Raw genomic sequence first — 24,657 nt, 5'->3', positions numbered from 1 at the left:
ACTATATTTATTTAAAACCCATGAATATTGCCTTTATTTAAAATCCATCGTAAATATTATTCTCAAGAAAATATTGGAGGTCATTATTTAAAAAGCCTCAAAGAAAATATCATTTACAAAGTAATCCATAGCAAAAATTATGAGAAACTATACAAGTTGTTATTTTAAGCCCATGAAAATTAATACCCAAAATCTATCATAAATATTTATTAAAGCTCATGGATTTATTTTATTTCTACTAACAACTAAAGCCCATGAGGAGTAAAAAAATACTCATGGCAAAGCATGTCTTTAATGCCCATTTTGTAGGCCCAAGAATTTCATGGAGTAGGGAACAAGCCCAAGCAAAGAAAGGACCACGTGGCACAACCAAAAGTGCTGAAATGGAGCAAAGCCCAGCCCTAAAAGGTCCCCCAGCAAATCAGAAATTCAAGCTGAAACAAGTCAATCTAATCAAGTCCACCACCAGTGGAAGGTTCCTCCACACCTCTAGGAATGAACCAAGGGGCTGTCATGGCAGAATTCTAACACATTTTCTATTGAGAACAGTAGCTAATAACTATTCCTAGCAGCTAGGAAGCTAATGGGCAGAGAGGCATTATCATCTCCCTCAAGGTCCTACCTCCAGTAGAAGCTAGTGGGCAGTAAATACCTTCTTCTCCAAGTTTTGGTTACAACTCAAGGTAGCCATGACCAAGACTCATGAAATGCTCAACTAAATAGTTTATTTTATTACTAGAAATATATGTTACTGATTCATGAACCAAGTCCATGAATTCCTAAAGGGGAAAATTTGGGAACTAGTGGTTTGGAGGGCACTAGTTGATCGCATTTTTACTTGTTATATTATACTTGTCCTTTTATCACTTGATTTACCTTGAGAGTCTAATGTGTTTTGTGCAAGTATTTCAGGTTACAAGTATTTTGTTCCAAGTTCATCACAGGTTTTAGATTTAGGTGTGAGTGAGTTTTGTTATTGTTCCAAGACTCACGTTTAAGTCTAGAGTCTGTTGTAGGGTGTTTTGTCATGCAATAGCCAAAGGGTAAGATTGTAAAGTTGTGATTTATAACTAGGTTTTATGTTGGCTTTATTCCATGACAAAAAGTATTGTAATTGCTTTAATTTTGTTCCTTGTATTTTGTGAGATTTTATTGTATTGGGTTTAGTATAAAGTTGGTGAAGAATCGAGCATCAAATGAAGAATTAGTGTAATTTCACGACTAACTCGCGAGAAGAGTATCCCGTGAAAAGGGAATGTGAGAAGCACATGCTAGAAGCTGAAGAGTCATGCCAGGCTGTTGATTTCGCAAGTGTCTCACAGGTAAGGCCTTTTTGCGAAATACTCGTGAAACGTTTTGGTTGGAGGACTTTAAGAGTGACTTTTTTACCCTTCACTCATACTATATATACCCTCATTACCTACAAAAGTATGAGAGACTATTTAGAGAAAAAACCCTAGATAGGTTTTCTATGACGCACACACCCATCTTTTAGAGAGAGAGCTACCCATCCTTAGTGAGAAATCATTAAAACCTTTTTTCCTTCCCTCTCCCATTGCCATACATTGAGAGGAGATTTGTACCCAAACACAACCCATACCTTTTTATAATATAGAGAGTGTTTTGAAGCTTAGGAAGCTTTGGGGATTTGGCAAAACAAGTCGGTAAGGCTTGTCGGATGCAATCGGGTGTATTGTGGGATCTAGAAAGCAAGAGAAGACATGACTCCGAGAAGTCCGTTGGTAACAGGAGCTTGGAGGGCTCAAGTACATTGGGTAAACTAGGCTTGGAGGGTCTTTTGTTATTCATATACTCCAACTTTATTCTCTAGTGGATTGATTTCGACTTGGAAGGTCGTGGAGAGGTTTTTCGCCGAGTTTTTCGGTTTCCTCTTCGATAACACGTCTTGGTGTTATCTTCTGTTTACATCTATTTTCCCTTACTCTTGTGCTATACTTTTATTGTTTGTTGTCCATGTTTATGCACTAGAGTAGTATTAGTTCATCGCGCACATTTACTTTTGGTCTGCATTTTGATTAAGTAAGAGTAAAAGCAATCTAGCCGTAATTTTTATTTGAGGATCTAAACAAGCTCTTGTGTTTTCACACAAATTCGAGCTTTCAGCATACATTGATCATTACAAGAATGCTTCAATCATCTTGGAAAGGAAGGTAAACATTGAGTCCTTAGAGGACACATTCATTCTAGAAGTGTTCAAGGAAAGAACATGGACCAAATCATTGAATCCTATGGGTGATGTCTATGATTTCATCATAAGGGAGTTCTTTGCTAATTCATTTGTGGAAGGTGACCACATCAATTGTTAGGTAAGAGGGAGAGAGTTCATGGTTTTAAGGGAGTCAATCCAAGAGCTCTTGGAGATTTGACCGACGACTCTGGACACCTCTCTACACTTTGATGAAAGGAAAGAGAAACTTGAGCCTCTTGTGCAAGTTCTTGGAGGTCAACTCAAGAAGAAGGCCTTGCACACGATTGAGTTCTCTCTGGAGATGAGAGCTTTGGCCTACATCATGATATTCAACCTTTATCTGATAAAGAATCTAACAACTTTGTCGGCACCAAGGACTGTCTTCCTACATGATCTCTTTACTCACAAAGAGATTGATATTTGTGGTCAAATCTACCATATCTTCATCAAGTGCATCAAGAAGATAAAATCAAGGCTAACTCTACCATTCCTAAGCCTTGTCATGTCTCTAATATCGAGGGCAAGGGTGAAGATTTCAAGTGGTCTTCCGGTCATGCAAAGGGAAGAGCCTATTAGTGACCAAACTATTATCCGGACTAAGGCTCACATCTCAGTCCAAGCATCGGTGCATCTCAAATTCCAAGAGATGAGGCTGCAAAAGAAGGAGGCAACACCGATGAGGAGATTGACCGATTTACTTCCTACCGGAGGATACTCCACAGCCTTCTTCTCAAGCACAAGCTAGAGCACCTGACCGCCTTGATTACATACTTGGAAGGGTAGAAGAAATGCATGCCATGCTGACTTCACATATCGACTACTCCACGAGGCAATTCACATACCTTTAAGGCCAAATCACTGCCCTCTCTTCTCAGATCCAAGACTTGGAGAAATCAGATTCCGAGTCTGATGCATTCTAGGCCCTTTGGCCATTCCGGTTAAAAAGTGGGAGTAGATTAGCTTGAGGGGGAGTACAACCTAAGGGGGAGTAGTAACACCATTGGTTCATTTTGGTGGTTTTTGTTATGCTTTTATATCTTTTTTTATTTACAGTGCTTTATTTAAAACTTTCAAGTACTTTAGTTTAAAACATAGTTTTCTTTAGTACTCTTTGAATCTTGGTTTTTATAGCCGTTTCTTGATACTTATAGTTATCTATTGCTTCTTGCCTTAGTTTCTTTAATGCATCATGTGGTATGTTAGACATGCAATTGATTTTAGCATTGCTCTTAATTGCATTGCGTGTCCGGATGATCATTTACTAGTTGAACGCTCATTGTGGTCATTTCCTAATGACTGTTTACGTTTAATCAAGATATGCTCTATGTCTTATATCTCATTTGGTATCTTGATCTCATTTTACTTGTTCTTTATACATGCCTTGTGTTCTACTTATCTAGTGCTTAATGAATTCTATTTGTTATGTGCAAGTAGTTCAAGTGCTTCACAGCTTTTAGATTTAGGTGTGAGTGAGTTTTGCCGATGTTCCCAAACTCATATTTAAGTCTAGAGTCTGTTTAGGGGTTTTGTCAAGGAATAGCCAAATGGAGAGATTGTAAAGTTGTGATTTCCAACTAGCTTGTGTTGGCTTTAATTCCGTGCCAATTTTGATTGTAATTTCTTCAATCATTTTCTCTGTATGTATGTGGGTTTATTTGTAAGGGATGAATGTGAGAGATCGGTGAAAAATCAAGCTTCAAAAGATGAATCAGTGCAATTTGTGAATAGCTCACGAGAAGCAACCAGCGAAAAGGCCATGTGTGAAGCACATGACTAGAAGCTGAAGAGTCATACCAGGTTGTCAAGTTCGCGAGTGTTTCACGAGAAGAGTCATATTGCAAAATACCCACGAAACATTTTGTTTGACAAAAAGTTAAGTTGCTTTACAAAATTCTTTACCCACACTATAAATACCCTCATTACTCATGAATTGTAGGGAGTGCTTTTCAGAGAGAAAACCCTAGCAAATATACTTGAGAGTTAGAGATTGTCATACTCACAATCACCTACACATTTCCTTGTGGTTTTACTTAACTCTTACCTCTCAATCTTTAGATCCTTAAGAGTTTGTTAGCTCAAACACTTACCACACCCATTCTGAGTGTTAAGTGAGATTTTGGTGTTGTTGGGAAGTATTGAAATGAGCCATTTAGTAGCAGATGCAATCGGACTGAATTGCGGGATCTAGAAAGTTAGAGAAGATAAGACTCTGAGAAGTCCGTTGGTAGCAGGAGCTTGGAGGGCTTAAGTACATGGGGTAGACTAGGCTTGGAGGGTCTTTTGTTATTCATGTACTCCAACTTTATTCTCTAGTAGATCGATTTCAACTTGGAGGGTCGCGGAGAGGTTTTTCGCCGAGTTCTTCAGTTTTCTCTTCAACAATACGTCTTGGTTTTATCTTGTATTTGCATATTTCTTCCCTACTTTTTAAGCTTTTATTTTATTGTTGATTGTGGATGAATATGGCTTAGAGTAGTGTTATTGGTTCATTACGCATATTTACTCTTGTTTCACATTTTGTTTAAGTTAGAGTAAAAAACAATTTAGCCATAATTTTTAATTGGGGGGGTTTAAACAAGCTCTTGTGTTTTAGCGCAAATTCGAGCTTTCAACAAGTAATGGTGAAAACTTAGTGTGAGATAAAGGGAGAGAGAGAGATTCCAACTAGCGCAGCAAGATCATTATTATGCTAGGGTATACTCATGGATATAGTATATGTAGTGAGTAGTGAGGGTCATTTTGGTAGTATGAGAGAGAGAGAGAGAGAGAGAGAGAGAGAGGTATTTAGTGATGCTGCTGGGACTTTCTACTAAGGGACAGATGAGAGCTTATGAGTAGAGATGTGAGGGGTATATGTGAGCTAGGTGCTGATGAGTTTAGTTTCTAATTTTGAAACTAAGAACTCAGAAGCTTAGAACCTCACTAAGAGCTTAATAAAATTAGAGAGAGAGGAAAATAGAAAAGTTTATGAGAGAGTTCTTCTCTATTGGTGTGTGTTGAGGTGTTGGTGAAGAGCTCTATTTATAGTTGAGTTTAAAGGGGGCTTTTTAGCCAATAATCTTTGCCAAAAATAGTCTCAATTTTCAGAAAATCCTTAGAAAATTGTTCCTAATATTTGACCAAGAGTGGTAAGTTCAGCTTTAGAGTGCTCTTGCTGTTTTGGATAATAGCAGCTAGAGCTCTGACTTAGCATTAAATGCTAGATTGTCCTTAGCCAATGAGATTAGAGCGTGAATTAGGCTAATGATCTTGGTTGTCTACTGCTAGTATCAGAGCTTCTTAGGGCAGATTATGTCACCCCATGCCAGGTGTCAATCTTGGAGTCCTCTGCTGGAAACTCTGTTGGAGATCTCCTTAGTGCCCTCCAAACCACAGTTCCCTAAGTTTCCCCAATAGGGTTCATGTGCTTGGTTCATGAACCAGAAAATATACATTTTTGGCTTGGTAATGAGTTGTTTACAAGTGATGCCAAAAGCTTCCATGGTTTGTTCATGGCTGCCCCCAACTCCTTGGCTGATTGTGTTGGAGAAGAGAGAGAGAGAGAGAATGGTTGGCTGTAACTTCACAGCTTTGTCTTGTCAGCACAGCTTTATGTCACATCAGTAATTATGAAAATCAGCTTGCCAGGGAAGGGTGTAAGCTCGGCTAGATATGTGTCCCCTTCTGATCTAATTTAACAAGCTGAAAATGATGGTAATGGGCCCCAGCTGTCAGCTTAGTTGTGCTGAAACTTGATTAGTGGCTAGTCTAACCACTTTAGTTACTCAAGTAAGCCTCAGTTGCTGAAATTAGCACATGGGCTGGGCTGTCTCAGCTAGGCCTTGTTGTTGGACTTCTTTGGGCTTATTCATCCCTACAAAATGAATAGTTTTGCCACAAGTAATATACATGGGCTTTTGTAGTTAGAGTTTATTATGGAAAATAAGCATAGTTTCCATAAATTTTGTAGAAGAAGTAGTTTTGAAAGATGAGCAATATATCATAAGTAATTTATGTTTCCTATGAGTTAGGGACTTTAGTATATGAAAATATGTTTTTGCCAAGGAATAGTTTTGGGTTTTGAGCATAATGTAATTATTTTTGCCAAATAATATTTGGGCTCTAGTAGAATAATTGTCTGCCCAATAGTTTTGGGATTTTTGGATAAAAGGTGCCAAAATAGTATTTGAGCTTTTTGTAAATAGTTGCCAAAATAATATTGGACTTTTGTAGATAGTTGCCAAAATAGTATTGGACTTTTGTAGATAGTTGATAGTTGCCAAAATAGTATTTGGGCTTTTTAATAATATTTTGAGATTTTGTAGAAAATATTGCCGTTGAGCAACAAGTTTTAAAAGAGTGTCACGTAGCAACAGGCTTTAGGATGCAGTGTAGCAACAGGCTTTATAAGAGCACCGTGTAGCAACGGGCTTTAGAGTGCCATGTAGCAACGGGTTTTGGGGTATCGTGTAGCAACGGGCTTTAGATGTGCCGTGTAGTAACGGGCTTTGTAAGAGAGTTTTGTGGGGCTTTTTGGGTTTTGCCCGCAAGGTAAATGAGTTTGGGTTTTTATAGAGATGGCATAATTTTGTGGCCCAATTTTGGTAATGGTATGGTAAGTATCTGTGTGGGCCCAAAATAATTTATGGGGCTTTTATGGGAAGTATTTGTGGGACCCCCAGTTGGGTAATAACATGGGGAAATATTTGGGTAATGTGGAAAGTATTTGGGTAGTATGTTAGAAATATTTGTGAGGGCCCAAAGTAGTTTATGGGCTTGTATGGGTATTTTAATGAGTGGGCTAATGAGATTAGGATTTGAAAATTTGTACCTCAATAGGTTTAAATCATCAACTATGTATGATCTTATTGTAGCAACTTCAGATCTACCAGTTCTAATGGTATGAGAATGATTTTTGGTAGTGACTTTGAAAGGAAAATGCACAATACCTTTTTGATCTCACAAGAGCACCTCCAAAGTCTTCATTAAACGTGCCTTAGGGTTTCCTTTATATACTAGAAGTGTTTCACTTAAAACCCTAATCATTTAAGCAAAGTTTGGGCTCAAATAGAATTCTGCAGAAATTTCATGTCTGCTAATTTCGATCGATCAAGGCTTAAGTATGATCAGTCGAACTTCACTGAAAGTCAAATCTTCTTTCTGTAGCTTCAATGTTCTTGAATCTTGACTTGTACTTTCATGAACAATGTCTAATACATAACAAGATGAAACTATTTGTTGTGAGTACCTTGGGAATTGATCTTAAAACCCTAAGGCAAGTCGTGATTATAAGCATTGTACCGTAGCTACTTCTAAAGAGGGGGACAGTGCTCCTTTGGGTACTCTAAAGAGGGACTTTACTAGTTGCAGTTCCAAAGAGGGACATTGACGAACTTTAGGTTCCAAAAAGGGAGCTATCTCAAATAGTGGTAGCTTTACATTATAGTCAGGGTGTTCACAGGAACACCCTGTCTAAAACAAAAAAACAAAAACAAAAGTTTTACTTGCAAAATATATACGTACTTATCGCTAACCCGTGCAATGCACATGTATAGGATTTATCTATCATTTAAGTAGTTTTTGCTAAGAATCATGTAAGTTCAAGCTTATAGAACATGTTCTTAGGCTCCATAAAGTTGCCACTAAGAAACATTAGATAGCTAAAACACTTGGACATGTAATATGGTTCAAGCTAATACAAAGTTAGAACATCTGTGGTTGTAGATTATTCGTGAACAAATAATTAGAAAGATGGTATTACATTTTGAACATAAGATGATATTACATTTTCACCTTGTAAAATAACACAAAACAAACAATTAGAAAACATAAAATGATCTTCTAAAGAGAATCACATATTTGAATCCTTTGCTGAGTAGATAACTTGAAACTTTCTCTCATCTTAATCCTCATGGGTGAAACTTGTTGTGGCAATTTCTCTTTGTTCTCCCCTGGGTTTTGGCACTTCCATTTGAACCATTTACTTTCCCCTTTGATTGTTCATCATCCAAATCAAAAACTTCAATGGATCCTCCACCCAAGATGGAAATTTCTACACACACTTTCTTTGGCTCTGGCACTAATACTCACACACACACACACACACACACACACACACACATGCATATATAGATATTCAAACTAAATGATATGCTTTTAAGATCTTAGTGATATCAAGTTAGGATCTAAGACACAAAAATCCTTCCCTAAATATGCTGTTTAGTTACATAAGAGTAAAAATATTTATTTGTTTCAAGTAGTAATAGTGTGCCCATAAATTTCTCACTACACAAAACCCAAAATAACAATTTTTTTATTTTTTATATTTTTTATTAATGTTGAGATAAGTAGATAGTGGGAAGAAGAAGATGAGGTTTGAACTATAGATATAGAATACCACAAAAAAATTGTTATTAAGGATTTTGTTAATGGATGTTCTAAGAGCATTTGCTTAGGAAATATTTTTAGAAACTTTTATGGGAAAGAAAAAAACAATTGGTTTTTTGGCAATTTTTATATTTTTCCATAAAAATAGTATAAAAAATTTAGAAATTGATTCATTAAAAAATGCACTAAGGGCACCCGTTAATCGGACCCAATTATAAATCAATTGTCATCATTATGATTGGACCAATTTGCATTCAAATTAATCTTTCGTGTTACGCCAAGAGTCTTGTAGCTCAATTGGCTGGCAACTTGCTTAGTGTTTTTAATGGAGATATTTAGGGTTCAAATCCTCTCACCTCCACTATTGAATTATCCCCAAAAAAAAACAAAAGAATGGGAAAAGTACTTTCCCACCTTTATGTTTGGAGTAGTTCACAATTCCCTCCCCTATCTTTGAAACCAATCAATTTCCCCTTCTATGTTTGGAAAATGAGCAAATACATCAAATCCGTTTTTTTATTTTTATTTTTTTTAAAGTTAAATCTAACCTAATCACAATGATTACAAATCAAATGAAGAAAACAACAAAACAATTCTCTTTTTTCTTTTCTTTTCCTTCTAATGTACCGTGTACAATTAATAATTTCTTCAAAAGGTTCCAATGGATTTCACTGAGAAAGTAATAAATTGAGAGTATTTACTCATTTCCAAATATAAAGAGAAAAATTGAATGATTTTAAAGATAAAGAGAGGAATTGTGAACTACCCTAAACTTAAACATAAAAGGCAAATGCTTCTTCCAAAAAAAAAAAAAAAAAGAGAAAAGAAAAGAAAAAGAAAGGAAAGAGCAACCTTGTGGGTTACTAAAATAAGGAAGCATTTTTTTTGTCGAATCAGATTTCTTACCCACCACGCAAATGGTTTCTTTCCAACTTTAGTACGAGTTGCTTCCCATTTACAAGACAATAACTGAACTTTTATGGAATCATATATTCTCTAAAAAGGGAAAATTAATCATTAGATTTTGGTTGTTTGTGACAAATAAAGTGTAGTGGCAGTGGGTATCTTTCAGGGAAGGGAGATAATTAAGAATTGTTAAAGTTAGGTCAATTATTGGGAAAAGCTTGTAATCAAAACCATACATAGAAGTTGTACTTCTTTTACTTCATTTCAATAAAATTTCTGTCGGGCCCAAGGGGATATATATATATATATATATATGGGTCCGGTTTATGTGTGCCCTTAGGGCACACAATAATTAATCACTTTTGGAAATATTTTCTCGGGAATTGAAAAAGTATTGACAGCTTTTTCAATTATCGAGAAAATATTTTCAAAAATGAATTGCTTAATATATGCCCTTAGAGCATATATTAGCAAAATCCTATATATATATATATATATATGTGCGCGCATGCGCGCACGCACTTCCATCAAAATTCATGGGATTACACTTATGGATCAAGCAATATTGGAATTACATAATAAATTCATCACTTTTTTGTTTCATAATTAAAAATTGACATGTCAATTTCTAATGTTTATATAATGAAATTTGTAGAATGTTTCATGTCAGTAAAGAAGAAAATGTTAATATTATCAATTTTATTACAAAATACATTCATGTGTATGTATGTGTGTGTGTGTGTGTGCATGTGTCGGAGTGACACTTCCATCAAAATTCATGGGACCACACTTATGTATCACGCAATATAGGAATTACGTAATAAATTCATCACTTTTTTGTTTCTTAATTAAAAATTGACACATCAATTTCTAATGTAAATTGATATGAAAAATAATTATAAATAGATGTGACATCAATGGCATAATAAATAAATATTTTAACTATATTTTGGCCTTGTTTTTAAAATTTGCTTAATCAATTTGCTACTCTAATATATATATATATATATATATATATATATAAATAATAGATGAAGCAGAGAGAAACTCCAATTGAAATTCTAAATTAGAATTCTAATCTATTGTTGTGCCACGTGTCAATGTAAATATGAAATTGAAGTCTAATTTGTAATTCCGATATGCTTCTTTTTTTTTCCACACCCGTGTATTTTCAGGTTCACCTCCCTTTTCCACACCCACGTATTTTCAGGTTCACCTCCCTTTTCCACATGGAATTTCAAAAGAATCTCTCGGTATCAATAATGCATGTATTTGGGTATTTTTGTATCTTATATAAGAAGAGGTTCTCCAGATATTCCAATTGTACTTGTTTTTACAATTTTCATGGTCCTAGTTTATGCTCTGCAAAACGAATTCCAACCATTCCTAAGGTTTGATTACTGTTTTCTTTCATCTGCCTATACTATCGTTCCTTTTTGTGTAATTTTTTTATTGTTTAATTATATAATTTTGTGGTTTTCTTATGATTGATGTTGTATGTTTATTGTCTTTCATCTACCTATACGTTCTTTCCTTTTTGTCAATAATTTTTATTGTTTAATTATAAAATTGTTTTGTTTTCCTATCATTGATATTGCATGTTTCTTTTATTTTTCATAACACGTTATCAGCACGAGTCTCTGCCAAATTTTGAAAGGAAGTTGTAATTCCATTATTCTTCAAATATCAAAGATTATTTGTGTAGTTTTCTCAACTCACTGTAAGTTTTCTTTTAAGGAATTAGTACTTATCCTATTTGTTTGTTTTTACGTTTTATGCTCATAATTTTAGTGATTTTTAATTGATAAATTTTTTTTATGAGATTCATGTTATTCTATTGTTATATATTGTTATGAGATGCACGTTATGAGATTCACATTTAATTGATTAAGATATTTTGTTAAAAATGGTTTGTGATAAAGAAACTTAATCATAATTATATGTACCGCGTATGAATCAACCTTGAATATATATGTCTATGTAGCATTTTTTCATTAGAATTTTGTATGATAAAAATATTTATTAAAAAATTACATAATACTAAGTTTTATTAAACATGAATAAACTAAGTCTTTTAAATATGACGAAACTTGTAAGCGCACAATTGCACCTGGCCCCAAGAATAGTTATGGGCTCAAGCCCAATGAGCCTTAAACAATATGAATTTGTAGAGTGTGGGCTTGAAACCCAGGTTAGAAGTGTTTGAAGATTAAATGACAAGCCAAAGACTATAAACACTTGGAGACAATAAGGAATATTGTAAATCAACTTCCTCGGACGTAAGCCAAGAGTTGTTCTTATATTATCACTTTCTTTTTTTTTTCTTTTTTCCTTTTTTAGATTACAAAAAAGTCTCCCTTATTTCTGTTTTAGGTTGCTCCTTAAATACTCTTCTTTTTGATACTTTGTACACGTGTTGCCCCAACTCTCCCTTAGCCTAGATATTTCTTTTCTCAGTGCCTTTGAATAGTAACCAGAAGTTTCCCTTCCACTGTTCAGGTGTCACTTCCCCATTAATGCTGCCAGGGTGGTAGGTGCAGGGTCTTTAATGTGGAGGTGGCAGCCTTTATCTTCGGTATTTCTCTAACATCGGTACTTCTAGGACATTCAAGAGTTTACCCCTTTTAACCATTGGTCTTGACCGTGTCATTCCCTAACCTTTACAACGAAGTCTCGGAATCTCCGATGTCCATCCGAGGGAAAAAATCATCCTCGGCTGTACTCTCGGATCCTCAGCGTATGGGCCGACCCACAGTACTAACAAGTTCTAAACCCAGGAGCAGGTCGGCCTTCCTTAGCATGGCCCAGAGGCCCATATACCCATCGGGGTCTTTTTACTCCCCACAATAGCCCCTCAAAACTCTAATTTTCGACGTCCGAGGAGAAAAATAGGGTTTTGATCTGACGAGAACCTACTCCACACACTTTGTGAGTGACGGCACGTGTGGAAATCGTTTCGCGTCCCAGAAGATGCCACTTGGCGGTTTTATTTTCAGAAACGCGCGCATTTATTACTGCAAGTTACACTTTGTCCCCCACGTTCAACGGCGAGATGGGCATCCAACGGCCCTCGTTTCTCCACAAAAATTTGGGCGGGATAAACATAATTTCGAGGCCGATTTTCCGCACGCCATGACGCTTCGGGAACCTGCGCCTTCATTTAATTCCCCAGGGGTTAATCCCATCAAAACATCAGCCATCATACTTTACCTACAGAAAACCGTGGAAATTTGCACACCTTCAACTTTGTAAGTTTTTGTTCTTTCTATTCTTAACCTTTTCTCCTCGGTCCTTGTCCTCGGCTCTCACTATAAGCATTCTCCCTCTTAGAGTTTAATCTTTCGTTCCTCTGTAATGGGAAGATTCAAGTGTCTAGTTGATACCGCCGCTGGGATGGAAGGCTTTAGGGCCAAGTACCGTATTCCCAGCGACGTAGGTCTAGAATATTGTCCGGCGGAAGCCGTGGCCTATTCTAGGAAAGAGGGAGAGGTTATCATCCCAATGATAGCCTTTATAGAGGGTGGGATGACCCTCCCAATGAAACCTGTAACTAGGGAGTACCTTCGCAACCACCGGTTGTGTCCCGATCAGTGCCTCCCAAATGTTTTTAGAGTTTTGGGTAGCGTCGATGCTCTAAACGAGCAACTGGGTCTAAACCTCTCCTGACATGATGTCGTTTTTCTGTACGAGTCCCATAAACTCTCCAATGTAGGTTACTACATTAAGTCCCGTTCTAGTGTCGTTAGGTTAATCTCCTGTCTGCCCAAATCCAACAAAGGCATGAAGGACGACCACCTGATCGTCTCTGGAAACTGGCACGACGGCCTCCACTGTCCAGTTGAGTGGGGAAATCCAGGTGCGACACCTTAGGATTAATCTCCCCAACTCAAAACTTAGCTCAATACTCATAAACATGCACACTAACATGTATTTACATTTGTTTAACTTTATCACTTGCTATGTGAATCTGACCATGTTGTTTACTTTCACGTCTTTCTTCACAGATAAGCAACACGTGCGCCCACGCTTAAGCCACTGCAACGTCGCGGATCTTAACCGAGTACTGCGCTCTGAGGTGTTTGTCAGCAAGGACCTACAACTCAGAGTGGCTCATCTCATTCTGGGGTACACTCCCATCTCCTCGGACTTCCAGGAGATAGAAAACGCCATAGTAGCCGGTGACCGAAGGCGAAGGAAGATAAACGTAGCCCGGCCCCACTTTCTGGACGACCACGATCTCCCTGACGCCCCTAACACCGTTTTATACGGACAGCCCATTGCGGCAATCCCCCTCGCGTGTGCACTCTCAGGCAACTGTTATTCCAGAAGAGCAGGTGTCTTCTTCGCATACACTAGACGAGGAGATAGATCAATTCCATTTTGAAGACACCGAGAGACCTCGAGGGAATCAGTTCGTCGTACTTTCTGACGAGGAGGAAGAAGCCACCGAGGCCTCTGGAATTGCAGGGTTTGTAGTTGCCCTACCCGAGGACGAATCCGAGGAAGATATGGGCAGGATGAAGGGTCTCCTAACCAATAGAGCTGCGAAGGTTATGGAGAAAAAGACGGGGACGTCCCAAGTTCCCCCATCTTTGCCACCTCCCCCTCCTCCAGCTGAGCCAAAACTTCCAGCCGAGGATCCTAAGAAGAAGAGAAAGGGGGATACTGAGGGGACGATCAGTAAGGACCCCAAGAAACCAAGACAACAACTCCCACCGGTTCAGCAGCAGAAGCTGGACAAAGGCAAGGGTAGGGCCCGCTCAGTTGAAAGCGGGGAAATCAGGGACGAGGCCGAGGTGCGCCGAGCACCGACCACCTGGTCCCCCGAATTAAGACTGGACGGCGCACCCATCTCCTGCCAATCCAGTATAAGGGCGGTTCAACAAGGCCATGCCCACCACTTGGCCGAAGTGTTAGAGCGCCCTCTTCTATTGCCCAAGGACATGGAGACCTTGGAAAAAATGAGCCAGCCACAACTATTCCTCTCTTTAAAAAGGGATTTAGCGCTGGTAAGTTTCCCCCTTTTTAGGAAGGTTCCACTTTTAACAATATTCATAAGTTTGTTTACTATTCCTGATTCCATCACATTTTGTTACAGGCGATTCAGGAGGTCTTTGCAGCCGAGAAATTTATAGAAGACACTCGGAAGAAGGCCAGGACTGAGCTGGAGATTAGGCTGGAGACAGAGAAGACCTTGGGCACAGCTCTTGCTGAGAATGAAAAGCTTACCTCGGAGGTGGCCGAGCTGAGGAGAGAGAAAAATGGGGTCGAGTCAAACTTGAAGACTATGAAGACCCAGATAGAAGGGCAGCGCAAGCTCCTTCGCGAAAAAGATGATGAGCTCGCCCGAGTCCAACGGGAACGCTCGGATTTGGAAAAAGAACTTGCGCTGATGATAGAAGAAGCCAGCTCATTCCAACTCTCTTTACAAGCTGCCAAGCAGGCGAGTTTCGAGGAAGGAGTAGCAACCACCGAGGAGCAGCTGACAGAGGACTTCGCGGCTTTGTGCCGGGAGTACTGTCAGAAAGTCTGGGGGGAAGCTTTAAATGTAGTAGGAGTTCCTCTATCCTCGGATCTGAGGAAGTCCGAGAACGTTTGGCTTCCCCTGGAGATATAGGAGATTGAAGAGGCTCCTGCTGCTACTCCTACCCCTGAGTCAACTCTTCATGCTCTGCCTCCGGTGGTCCCACAACAAATTCCTGATCCTACAGAACCTTCAGGTTCCAACGAAGAGAAGGAAGGAGGAGGGGATGCAGAGAAGGACTTGAGCCAGATAGTGGAACCCAACGTCCTTCCAACGAAGACAGCAGATAAAGGAAAGCAAGTCTTGACTCCCTTTGAACTAGAGTTGAGAAAGACCGAGGCCACCAGTACCTCTCAGCAAGACCCCCCTCCAAAGGCTTAGGACCTAGCTTAGGACTTTTCCCTTTCCATGTTTGAATTTAAATTTGTAATGTATATTTGAATGATTAATGAAGAACAATTCCGTTTAATTCTCAACCATGTTGCATCCATTTTACTTTATTCTTCTTGTATTTGCCATAAAGATTGCCATTAATACATAGCCAAAAAGGGACAGAACAAACAAATCTAACTTCAAGTTTTGCACAATCATAACCTCCGAGCAGTCGTTCATGTGTTATTAAACACTTAATAAAAAGTGATATAGCTAATATGTTTAAACAATACCTTGGTTAAAAAAAAAGAGAGACCATTCTTTAAACGATTAAAACCTTATAATGTGTAGCATTGTTCTTAGTAGGATGTAAGATCCGAGGACCATTCCTTATATAAATTTGCTTAACGTTTAAAGATATAGAACTTGAGATCCAATCTAACAAACGGTAAGGCGATAATTTCCAGATGCAATAAGAAATTAACTTTAATCAAGTTTGCAATCCGAGAACAAGACTTAACAAAGTTGCTGTTTTAATGACTTAGATCAGTAAATCCTAATGTTAATTTCCCCAAAGTAGGAGGTCAGAAGACCCGGCATAACTAAGGTTCTGTTTAACAAAAGACGAGACATCAATTTCCACAAGGTTTGTGGTCCGAGGACTACACTTAACCAAGTTTCTGTTTGATTCTTAAGAACAGTAACTTCAAATGTTAATTTCCCCAAAGTAGGAGGTCCGAAGACCCGACATAACTAAGGTTCTGTTTAACAAATGACAAGACATCAATTTCCACAAGGTTTGTGGTCCGAGGACTGCACTTAACCAAGTTTCTGTTTGATTCTTAAGAACAGTAACTTCAAATGTTAATTTCCCCAAAGTAGGAGGTCCAAAGACCCGGTATAACTAAGGTATTGTTTAACAAATGACAAGACATCAATTTTCACAAGGTTTGTGGTCCGAGGACTGCACTTAACCAAGTTTCTGTTTGATTCTTAAGAACAGTAACTTCAAATGTTAATTTCCCCAAAGTAGGAGGTCCGAAGACCTGGCATAACTAAGGTTCTGTTTAACAAATGACAAGACATCAATTTCCACAAGGTTTGTGGTTCGAGGACTGCACTTAACCAAGTTTCTGTTTGATTCTTAAGAACAGTAATTTCAAATGTTAATTTCCCCAAAGTAGGAGGTCCGAAGACCCGGTATAACTAAAGTTCTGTTTAACAAATGACAAGACATCAATTTCCACAAGGTTTGTGGTCCGAGGACTGCACTTAACCAAGTTTCTGTTTGATTCTTAAGAACAGTAACTTCAAATGTTAATTTCCCTAAAGTAGGAGGTCCGAAGACCCGGCATAACTAAGGTTCTGTTTAACAAATGACAAGACATCAATTTCCACAAGGTTTGTGGTCTGAGGACTGCACTTAACCAAATTTCTGTTTGATTCTTAAGAACAGTAACTTCAAATGTTAATTTCCCCAAAGTAGGAGGTCCGAAGGCCCGGCATAACTAAGGTTCTGTTTAACAAATGACAAGACATCAATTTTCACAAGGTTTGTGGTCCGAGGACTGCACTTAACCAAGTTTCTGTTTGATTCTTAAGAACAGTAACTTCAAATGTTAATTTCCCCAAAGTAAGAGGTCCGAAGACCCGGCATAACTAAGGTTCTGTTTAACAAATGACAAGACATCAATTTCCACAAGGTTTGTGGTCCGAGGACTGCACTTAACCAAGTTTATGTTTGATTCTTAAGAACAGTAACTTCAAATGTTAATTTCCCCAAAGTATGAGGTCCGAAGACCCGGCATAACTAAGGTTCTGTTTAACAAATGACAAGACATCAATTTTCACAAGATTTGTGGTCCGAGAACTACACTTAACCAAGTTTCTGTTTGATTCTTAAGGATAACAGCTGCAAGCATCAGAAGTACTCATAACTTTGAAATATTAACTGACAAAAGCACATTTTATTAATAATAATATCTTCTAAGGTTATTTACATTCCATGGACGTGGTACAATTCGTTCGTCCAGGTCAGCTAGCCGATACGACCTTATGTCTGCTACTGACACAATGCGATAGGGGCCTTCCCAGTTGGGTCCTAGCTTACCCCAGGCTGGGTTTTTGAAGGTGCCAACAACTTTTCTTAGCACAAGATCACCAGGTGCAAGTGGCCTTAGCCTCACGCGAGCATCATATCCTCGTTTTAGCTTCTGTTGATAGTAAGCCATTTGAACCATAGCTGCCTCGCGTCGTTCCTCAAGTAAATCAAGACCTTTCTCCAAGAGTCCATCGTTGTTCTCCGGGCTAAAAGAACTTGTCTTTAGGGTAGGGAAACCGTATTCCAAAGGTATCACCGCCTCGGCCCCATAAGTCATAGAGAATGGCGTTTCTCCAGTGGACCTGCGCGGTGTGGTCCGATACGTCCACAGAACATGAAAGAGCTCTTCTACCCACCTGCCTTTCGCATCGTCCAACCTTTTCTTCAGCCCACTGACAATGACCTTGTTAACGGCCTCGGCTTGCCCATTTCCTTGAGGATAAACTGGAGTGGAATATCTATTTATGATACCCATGTCACCATAATACTTCCTGAAAGCCTTACTATCGAACTGAACACCATTGTCTGAGATGAGTGTGTGTGGTATACCGAATCTAGTGACGATATTTTTCCAGACAAACTTCTTGGAGTCAACATCTCTAATGTTTGCTAAGGGCTCGGCCTCAACCCATTTAGTGAAATAGTTCGTTCCCACGAGGAGCCATCTTTTGTTACCTGCTGCCCTTGGGAATGGCCCAACTATGTCTAGTCCCCACTGTGCGAAGGGCCAAGGACTGGAAAGGGGGTTAAGAACTCCTCCAGGTTGATGAATATTAGGGGCGAACCTCTGACACTGATCGCATTTCCTGGCATAGTCTTGAGTCTCCCTTTGCATATTGGGCCACCAATAACCCTGAGTTAGAGCTCTGTGTGCTAAGGATCTTCCCTCGATGTGGCTGCCATAAATCCCTTCATGCAGTTCTTCCAGAAGCCCTTCCATTGAGTCAGGGTGTACACACAACAAGTACGGTCCTGAAAAGGATCGTTTGTACAGTTTCTGGTCCTCAGACAACCAGAAACGCGACGCCTTTCGGCGTATCTTATCTGCTTCAGATTTGTCTTCAGGAAGGACATCATTCCTAAGAAAAGATATGACCGGGTCAATCCAACTAGGTCCAGGCCTTATTAGATGGATGCGAGGTGCATTGGCCATGACAACAGAGGGTTTTAGTAAATCCTCAACGAGGATAACCCTAGGTAAGCCTTGGGCCGAGGTAGTTGCCAGCGTGGCTAAGGAGTCTGCATGGGTGTTTCCACACCGAGAGATATGAGTTAAGGCGAAGGAGTCAAATTCAGGTTGCTTGCGCTTGATCTGGGCCAAATATTCCTGCATTCTGGGGTCTCTAGCCTCCATGGTCCCCATGACCTGGCCGACCACCAGTTGAGAGTCCGAGAAGACATGGACTTCCTTTCCACCCATCTTACGTACCATCTGCATGCCTACCAAGACTGCTTCATACTCGGCCTCATTGTTAGTAGCCGAGAAGGCCAATCTTAAAGATTTTTCAAAGACAATTCCTTCAGGGGACATTAGAACAAGTCCAATACCAGACCCTCTCTGATTAGCAGCCCCATCCATATACACTTCCCAAATCGGAGACACCGCAGCTGTGATTACCCCAACTGATTTTTCACCCATGTGGGCCTCTTTCAGAGTTTCTTCCAGCAATGGCTCGGTAAATTCCGCCACCAGGTCAGCGAGGACCTGGCCCTTCACCGAGGTGCGAGGCTTGTATTTAACATCAAAAGCCCCCAACATGGTCCCCCACTTTGCTATCCTCCTAGAGTAGTCGGCGCTACGCAGCACTGCCTTGAGAGGCAATTGAGTCAGAACAACCACTGTGTGAGACTGAAAATAGTGGGGAAGCTTTTGCGTGGCATGAACCACGGCCAGTAGCGCTTTTTCTAAAGGTTGATAACGCACTTCGGCATCACCTAAAGACTTACTAACATAATATACCGGTCTTTGCACCCCGTCATCATCTCTTATCAGGACCAAGCTGACCGCGTGGACGGCCACTGCCAGATAAGCAAACAAAATCTCATGTGCCTCCGGACGAGACAGAATGGGTGGCCGAGAAAGATATTGCTTGAGCTGTTGAAAAGCTAACTCGCAGTCCTCGGTCCATTGAAACCCTTTCCACTTATTCAACAGTTGGAAGAAAGGACGACACCGGTCAGCTGACCGAGATATGAATCTATTCAAGGCAGCAATCATTCCCGTTAGCTTCTGGATTTCTTTTGGGTTCCGAAGAGACTGCAAGTCCTGAATAGCCTTCACCTGCACCGGATTTACCTCTATGCCTCTATGAGTAATCATATATCCCAAGAACTTTCCAGACCCCACGCCGAAAGAGCACTTTGAGGCGTTGAGGCGCAACTTGTACTTTCTCAGTATCTGAAAAGTGTCGGCCAGATCTTTCACGTGTGAGGGTATTGTTTTGCTTTTCACCACCATGTCATCGACATATACTTCAATGGTTTTCCCCATCTGCTGTTCGAACATTCTGGTCATCATCCTTTGATAGGTAGCCCCAGCATTCTTCAAGCCGAATGGCATGACCTTATAATGATAATTCCCCGTCGGTGTAATGAAGGCAGTTTTCTCCTGGTCCTCTAATGCTAAGGGAATCTGGCGGTAACCCTGGAAGGCGTCCAAAAAACTCATCCGAGGATGTCCGACAGTGGCATCCACCAGTTGATCAATACGTGGCATTGGGAACGAATCTTTAGGACAGGCCTTGTTCAGATCAGTGAAGTCTACACATACCCTCCACGTTCCATTCTTCTTTTTCACAACAACCATATGGGCCAACCACTCGGGGTAGAAAACCTCTTTGATAGCACCAGCCCTTTTAAGCTTAAGAACCTCTTCCTTCACAGCCTCGGAATGTTCCCTGGAGGATTGCCGAGGTGGCTGCCTTCTCGGAACGATAGCTGGATTGACATTTAAGTGATGACAAATGAAGCTCGGATCAACGCCTAGAGCTTCATAAGGATCCCACGCAAAAACATCAACATTGTCCTTCAAGAATTCTAACAATTCCATCTTCTCTTGGTGTGGCAAAAGTACACCGACTTGGAAGAATCTCTCTGGGTCATAGGCTACTGGAAACTTCTCCAACTCCTCACAATATGTCTCCTCCCCTGTCGCCATCCCAGACGAACCGGGAGCAGTTAATTGCTATAAATCTTTGGTGACCAGAGCCGAAGATTCGGCCTCCGTCTGATGCAGGACAGCAGCCGATATGCATTGCCTGGCTACCGATTGGCTGCCGAGGACCTCTTCAACACATTCCCCTGAGGGAAATTTAACTTTGACATGCAAGGTAGAGGAGACAGCTCCAAGAGCATGCAGCCATGGCCTGGCAAGGATGGTCGTATATGGAGAGTACGCGTCAACCACAATAAAGTCCACCTCAACTGTTTCTGAGCCGGATTGAACGGGCAAACGAATCTGTCCCTTCGGCACAACGGCTCTCCCCTCAAAACTTATGAGCGGCGAATCATAAGGAGTAAGATCTTCCAACTTCAACCTTAACCCCTTGAATAGATCAGGGTACATGATATCTGCACCGCTGCCCTGGTCTATCATCACCCTTCTCACATCATAATTCCCTATCCTGAGGGTGACCACAAGAGCATCGTCATGGGGCTGGATGGTCCCTACCTTATCCTCCTCGGAGAAACCTAGAACGGGCAAAGTGCCCTTCAACCTCTTCGGCCCGCTACCCACGTCCTCGGCCTGAGGATGGGAAACCGCCATCACTCTAGTGGGATCTGAGCCGGTTCTACCAGGTGCAGCGAAGATAACATTAATTATTCCTAATGCTGGCCGAGATGAATTGTTCCTCTGGTTATTCGAGCCAACTTGACTGACCTGCCCAGCGGGCTGACACAAGTGCTGCTTCAACTTTCCCTCACTGACGAGCTGCTCCAGATGGTTCCACAAGGTCCGACAGTTCTCGGTAGTGTGGCCCACATCCTGATGGTACTGACAAAAGAGGTTTTGATTTCTTTTCGCAGGGTCCCCTGCCATCTTACTGGGTCATCTGAAGAAGGACTCTTTACAAACTTTCTCCAGTAACTGATGCACTGGTTCTCGGAACACAGTATTTACAACCTGAGGTGCTACCGAGCCGGATTGCCCGAAGTAATCCCTCCTCGGCTTGTTGTTGTGGTATCTGTCCGACCTGAAATCCCTTCTCTCCTGCGGGATAACCTTCTCCTTTCCCTTCCCCTGCTGCTAGTCTTCCTCTACCCTTTTATACTCATCAATACGATCCATAAGGCGACGTACGCTGCAGACGGGCTTTTTAGTCAAAGACTTTCTTAGGTCGTGGTCAGTAGGAAGACCTACCTTAAAAGTATTAAGCGCCACCTCATCAAAATCACCATCTATTTCATTAAACATTTCCCAGTATTGGTCGGAGTATGCTTTCAGCGTCTCCCCTTCCTTCATGGCCATGGATAGCAGCGAGTCCAATGGCCGAGGGACTCTGCTACACGTAATAAACCGCGAAGCGAATGCCCTAGTTAACTCTCCGAATGAACCTACAGACCCCAATTTGAGACCGTTAAACCATCTCATAGCCACAGGTCCCAAGCTGGAGGGGAAAACCTTACACATCAGAGTCTCGTTGTGAGAGTGCACTGCCATCCTCTGGTTGAAGTGACTCACGTGCTCCACCGGATCAGTCCGGCCATTGTAGATGGTAAAGGTGGGCTGGGTAAACCTCCTGGGAAGCCTTCCTTTTTCAATCCTCCGTGTGAATGGAGACTTAGAGAGTTGGTGCAACGCCCTACTCATAGCGTCGTTGCCTAAGCCCCTAGAATGAAGCTTCCTACGTCTGCGAGTTGGCTGGTCGTTTTCCTCACCGGAGGACGTTGCACTGGTGGGGGAGCACGACCTCGAGCTGTAGCCATCTCCCCTATCCTCCTCAGAGGAAGGATTAGACGAGGACGGTGAAAACTTGCGTTTAGCACGGCGTAACTTCCTCTTCAAACGATTAATTTCCTTTTGCATGGATTTAGAACCCTCCTCATGGGTGGTGCTACCCCCGCCATGAGTATGGCTAGCGCCGGGGTATTCTGTATGGACACTCCCTTCACGATCCCTTCGACGTTCAAGAAGTTCGAAATGGTCCTCCGGTTGTGATCCCTGTGACTCTGCATGGTAAGAGCCTAAGCCTGCCATAATATCCCTACCTCTTCTAGACTAGATTTCCCACAGACGGCGCCAATTGTAAGCGCACAATTGCACCTGGCCCCAAGAACAGTTATGGGCTCAGGCCCAATGAGCCTTAAACAATATGAATTTGTAGAGTGTGGGCTTGAAACCCAGGTTAGAAGTATTTGAGGATTAAATGACAAGTCAAAGACTATAAACACTTGGAGACAATAAGGAATATTGTAAATCAACCTCCTCGGACGTAAGCCAAGAGTTGTTCTTATATTATCACTTTCTTTCTTTTTTTCTTTTTTCCTTTTTTAGATTACAAAAAAGTCTCCCTCATTTCTGTTTTAGGTTGCTCCTTAAATACTCTTCTTTTTGATACTTTGTACACGTGTTGCCCCAACTCCCCCTTAGCCTAGATATTTCTTTTCTCAGTGCCTTTGAATAATAACCAGAAGTTTCTCTTCCACTATTCAGGTGTCACTTCCTCATTAATGCGGCCAGGGTGGTAGGTGCAGGGTCTTTAATGTGGAGGTGGCAGCCTTTATCTTCGGTATTTCTCTGACATCGGTGCTTCTAGGACATTCAAGAGTTTACCCCTTTTAACCATTGGTCTTGACTGTGTCATTCCCTAACCTTTACAATGAAGTCCCGGAATCTCCGATGTCCGTCCGAGGGGAAAAATCATCCTCGGCTATACTCTCGGATCCTCGGCGTATGGGCCGACCCACAGTACTAACAAGTTCTAAACCCAGGAGCAGGTCGGCCTTCCTTAGCATGGCCCAGAGGCCCATATACCCATCGGGGTCTTTTTACTCCCCACAAAACTCATGATTAATAAATAAATAAATTAATAACAAAACCAATAGTATCACTTAAATAATAAAATGCAATATATTTATTTCCATTGTTTTATTAAATTATATCAATTTCCATACGGTAGTATGAGTTACATACTAGTTTAGTAAAAGTGTACTATCCTTAGCACATCGGTCTAATGAATAAGTTTCATAATTACACTTTTATGTGTGATTAATTTTTTTTTTTTTTTTGAGAAACAAACACACATACACAAGGGAGAGAGAAAAGGGTTCTAACACAAAAGTACACCACAACTCCACTCAAAAGCCGTAGTAACTTTTAAAGGAGGGTGTGACAAGTTATATTGCACATAACACACTCTCTTAAGTAATGTGAGACAATTACCCTTTTTTTTTTTTTTTTTGAGAAACAAAAATACACACACAAGGGAGAGGAAAAAGGGATTCTAACACAAAAGCACACCACACCACAACTCCACTCAAAAGCCATGGTAACTTTTAAGGGAGGGTGTGGCAAGTTATACAGCATACAACACACTCTCTTAAGCAATGTGAGACAATTACCCTTTTTTTTTTTTGAGAAACAAATACACACACAAGGGAGAGGGAAAGGGATTCTAACACAAAGGCACACCACACCACACCACAACTCAACTCAAAAGTCATGGTAACTTTTAAGGAAGGGTGTGGCAAGTTATACTGCACACATCACACTCTCTTAAGTAATGTGAGACAATTACCCATTCTTTTTTTTTGAGAAACAAACACACACACACAAGGGAGAGGTAAATGGGTTCTAATACAAAGACACACCACACCACAACTTCACTCAAAAACCATGATAACTTTTAAGGGAGGGTGAGACAAATTATACTACACATAACACACTCTCTTAAGTAATGTGGGACAATTACCCATTCTTTTTTTTGAGAAACAAACACACACACAAAGGAAAGGGAAAATGGTTCTAACACAAAGGTACACCACCATCCCACTTAAAAGTCATGGTAACTTTTAAAGGAGGTTGGGGCAAGTTATGGATTAAAAGTTAATATATCAGTTTGTGAATTTTATGTAATAAATTTTAATAAGTAAAGCATTGTTCTAACATGGGTTGTTATGTCTACTAATTTTGTAGTAATTGGAAGATTTGCAATTAATATTTCTAATCTACAATTGTGC

This window comes from Castanea sativa, chromosome 10 (assembly GCF_040712315.1).
Source record: "Castanea sativa cultivar Marrone di Chiusa Pesio chromosome 10, ASM4071231v1".
NCBI classification, from domain to species: domain Eukaryota; kingdom Viridiplantae; phylum Streptophyta; class Magnoliopsida; order Fagales; family Fagaceae; genus Castanea; species Castanea sativa.
The sequence above is the reverse complement of the archived record's forward strand: the minus strand, read 5'-3'. Positions refer to the sequence as shown.